This window comes from Physeter macrocephalus, chromosome 14 (assembly GCF_002837175.3).
Source record: "Physeter macrocephalus isolate SW-GA chromosome 14, ASM283717v5, whole genome shotgun sequence".
Lineage (NCBI taxonomy): Eukaryota > Metazoa > Chordata > Mammalia > Artiodactyla > Physeteridae > Physeter > Physeter macrocephalus.
Window position 1 is genome coordinate 98,489,805 of NC_041227.1, and position 4,806 is coordinate 98,494,610.

At 40.6% G+C, this 4,806-nt stretch overlaps 1 pseudogene; it reads left to right on the plus strand.

Annotated features, from left to right (window-relative positions):
* The first annotated feature begins 926 nt into the window (after positions 1-926).
* LOC112066049 (uncharacterized) lies at positions 927-1,048 on the plus strand (annotated as a pseudogene).
* Positions 1,049-4,806: the final 3,758 nt, after the last annotated feature.

A 4,806-nucleotide genomic window follows, 5' to 3' on the forward strand; every position in this document is an offset into this window, starting at 1 on the left:
TATGTAGAAAAACCCTGGTAATCTATAAAACAGCAACTAGAACTAAGAAATGAATTTAGCAAAGTCACAGGATAAAAGAGCAACACTCATTGTTCAATCGTATTCCTCTATACTGGCAGCAAACCAGTGGAAAGTGAAATCCTTAAAAATTCCATTTACACTAAGGCCAAAAAACATTCAAATACTTTTAATACATTTAACAAAAGATGTACAAGACCTATACATTGACAATTACCCCCCAAAATACTGAGATAAGTTAAGGAGGACTTAAATAAATGTTCCTGTATGAGAAGACTCAATATTATTCAAATGTCAATTCTCTCCAATTTGATATATAGAGTCAACAGAATCCCAATCCCAATTTCCAGCAGACTTTATTTGTAGAAATCGATAGGCTCATTCTAAAATGTACATGGAAATGCAAATGACCTAGAATACCCAAGGTAATCTTGACAAAGAAAAACAAAGTTGGAGAACTTATACTACCTAATTTCAAGTCTTGCTATAAAACTGGTGCACACTCATCAGGACAGTACGATGGTATAAAGAGAGACATGTCATTCAATGGAACAGAATAGAGAGCCCAGAAATAGACACACATTTAAGCGGTCATTTGATTTTTCAAGAGGGGAACTAAAGCAATTCTATGGGTAAAGCAGTCTTTTCAAGAGGTGTGGCTGGGACAACTGGCCGTCAATATAAGAAAAACGTGAACATTGACCTCTATATCACATAACACATAAAGTTTAATTTGTGATGAATCGTAGATCTAACCTCAAAAGTGAAAACTGTAAAGCTTCTCGACTAAAACGTAGGAGAATGTCTTCATCACCTGGAGATAGGCAAAGTTTCCTCAGAAAGGAGGCAAAAGGTAATAAGTATCAGAGAAAATATGGTAATTCAGATTTCATAAAAATGTATAACTCCTGCTCATCAAAAACGTAATCAAGAAAACGATGATGTGCAATGGCTGCAAACAGCAGCCCCCTCAGTAGTGTGTGCAACCTGTTGCTTACGTGGGTTGCCTTAAGGGACACTGGAGACCACCCTTTCCGGTGGATGTTTATGTCTGACCTCATGTTGTCCCCAGTCGTGGCTCCAGACAGGTATTCAGGTGCCTTCAGAAACCCCCAGGACATGGTGACCAGGGTCCACATTTTCCAAGTCATCATGTCTGTCACACCAAGCTGCAAGACCAGGAGCATGTGACTGAGGTCCTACACGGGGCCCAGGTCAAGTTCCCTGGTTGCCAGAAGATCCATGTCTCCAAGAAGAGGGGCTTTAGCAAGTTTGATGCAGATGGATTTGAAGCCCTGGCAGCTGAAAAGTAGCTCATCCTGGATGGCTTTGGGGTCAAACACATCCCCAATGATGGCACCGTGGACACATGGTGAGCCCTGCACTCTTAAGGGCTTCAGCACTGCCCCCTCCTTACTCACACCCACCAATATATCCGACTTCTTGTCCAAAAAATAAAATGGATAACAAGTCACAGACTAGGAGGAAATAGTTGCAAAACACTCCATCAAAGAACTTGTATCAAGTATATATAAAGAACTACAATGCAATAATAAAAACGCAACCGAACTACAATGCAATAATAAAAACACAACCAACCCAGTAAAAAGAAGGGCAAATGCTTGAACAGACATTTCACAGTAAGGAAGGTATACTGAATGCATGCCTACGCGATGGCCCAGCAATTCGACTTCCAGGTATTTACCCAAAAGACGGGAAAATATATGTCCACAAAAAGATGTGTACAAGAATATTCACAGCAGCTTTATTCACAGTAGACCCTAATTGAAAACAACCCCAAATAAACTGTCCATAAACAGGAAGGTGGATACACCAATTGTAACAACTACTTGGTGATACAAAAGGGACAAAGTACTGACATTTGCAACAAAATGGATGAAACTCAAAAATATGATGAGTACATACTATTTGATTCCATTTATGTGAAATTTTAGAAAGGATTTTTAAAAAATGAAAATGGATTGCTTCTGCAGGATGAGAGCAGTGATTGACTGGAAAGGGGCATGAACAGATTTCCTGGGTGATAGAAATGTTCCATATCTTGACAGGGATTTGGGTTACACATATAAAGCATTTGTCAAATCTCCTCGAAGAATACACTTAAAATTTGTGCATTTCACCATTTCACTGATGTAAATTTAACACCCCTCCCCCATACACATGCACACAAAAAACCACAAGCAAATACTGAATTCTACTTAATGATATGCATGCTGAAGTATTTGGAATGAAGTATACTGATGGTCTGCATCTTACTTTAAAATATACCAGAAATAAGATGTATTGAAGGCTAGATATATGGATAGGTATTTGATGAAAGAGATACAGCAAAATGTTGACAATTGTAGACTCTAAATGCTGAAATGTTGACAATTGTAGACTCTAAATGCTGAGTACTCAGCTGTGAGTACTCAAAATTCTATCCAATTCTCTATATGTTTAAAATTTCAAAAGGGGAGTCAAGAGAGGGGTTGCAGGACTGGTCAAGAATGGAAAAAACTCAGAATAGCCTTGAGGTGAGGGCAGGAAGGAGTGATCAGGATTTTCCAGGGACAGTGAGGGTTCAGCTAGGGTTTATAGCCCTCCGTCTGTAAGAAAGCCAGTCAGCATGTGTCCCCAAGGCTCTTTTGTCAACAGTCACCCCCCCAGCCAGCCTGATCCTATCCAACAGGATATCTGAGGACAGGATGGTTCCATCACATTTTCCATCTCCCAGTGGAGGGTGTCTTCCCCTTCGGACCAGAGGTTCTCCATGGCAGGGTCTCCCCCATCAGACTAGGAGCTTACTTCAAGCAGGACCTAGACCTTCCCCATCACACCCGGAGCTTCCTTAGGCTAGAGGTTATGTATCTCCCATCAGCCAGTGAATGGGGACTAATTCCACCATCAGGCCAGAAGGCCTCTCTGGATGTATCTGCCACCTGATAGGGGCTTCTCAGAGGGCTGTCAATCATTTCTCTTTATTTCCTTCAAGACTCCCACTTGGGCTCTGCAGCTTGAGCTCACTCAGCAGAGAGGAGGGAGGAGTGATTGACAGTATCCTAGCAGGAATGCAGTAACTTCAATCATCCCAGAAGCAGACACTCACTTATATGGGCTTCACATTTAGCCAGGGGAAAGCAACATTAATTCATGGGAGTGACTGAGACTTTACACACCCGAAAGTGAAGAAATTCTAACGTGAGTTTCCCCCAGCAGCTGTAGCTGGGAAACATCTCCCCTAGGCATCGGCAGGAGGTCACGCAGCTCAACAGCTCATTGGGCAGGAGGAAGCACAGCCACCTCCACACACCTGGGCTTACAGGAACTAAGGGTGGGGTGTACCCAGAGATCCAGAGAGTAAGGGGTGGTGCTGAGGTCCCAGGAAAAAGAACAGGCAAAAGAAGAGAGGGGAAGAGCCAAAATATGTCTCCTTCATTTCCCTCTTTCTCTCTCTCTCTCATGCATACACACACACAGAGATGCAGTTTAAACTTAAAATATGATTCCTGTTCACAAGGGCAAGTTCCCTAGCGACTGATTACACATTTGCAAGGTGTTGCATATAGGACACTAGTGTAGATGCCTGGCTGAGAAATGGAACAAACCTGGTTGCTATACGGGATACAAGATCTATTGATATTTATCTCTCATCCTTCAAACCAGTTTCCCTAGACCCTGCCCCCAACACACAGACACCTCTGACTCCTATAAATTTGACTAACTTCCAGATTTTCTTTGGGACTCAGCTTCTATTGTCATAACCCAGATTGTTGTTATTATTCTGGGTGAGATGGAGAGAGGACCATCAAGCTGGGCCATGAGAACTAATCTGCCATTTTCTACATCAGAGTTTTTCAAAGTGTCATCTTGTTTGCTTCCAGCAGTAGCAGACTAGATAACGTAAAAGGTCTTTTCACTACAAAACAACTAGCTTCTGCTAAAAGAGTCTTGAGTGCATTTCTGGGGTCAACATAAGTAATAGAAATATGTTATAGTCCCATCCATCCCCCCAAATTCACTAAAACTAAGGCAATGAATAACAAGCAGCAAGACAACTTGAAAGGCAGGTGTTGGAACAAGACAAGGATATCTACTTTCATCATTGCTATTCAATGTTGTACTACTAGAGCAATTAGACAATGAAAATAAAGACATCCAAGTTGGAAAGCATGAAGTAAAACTATGTCTATTCATAGATGACATGATCCTATATGTAGAAAATCCCGAATAATCAACAAGAAAGATACTTGAGCTAAAATTCAGTAAAGGGGTAGGGTATAAGATCAAAACCAAAAGATCAGTTGTATTTATACACACCTGCAATGTAGAAAGGGAAATTAAGAAAGCAGTCACACTCATAATAGCATCTAAAAGAATGAAATATTTAGAAATAAATTTAACCAAGGACATGAAAGACATATACATCGAAAACCACAAAATATTGCTGAAAGAAATTAAAGAAGACCTAAATAAAGGGAAACATATCCCATGTTCGTGGAGAGGAAGGCAATATTTTTAAGATTGCCTATGCTACTCAAAGTGATCTACAGATTCAAAGAAATCCCTATCAAAACTCCAATCGCCTTTTTTTGTAGAAAAAAAAGGCCAGTCATCAAATTCATGTGAAATTGCAAGGGACTCTGAGTAGCCAAAACAATCTTGATAAGTAATAAGACAGAGGACTCACATTTCCCCAATGTCAAAACTTACTACAAAGATACAATAATCAAAAGAGTGTGGTACTGGCATAAGGATAGACCTATAGACTAATGGAGTAGAATTGAA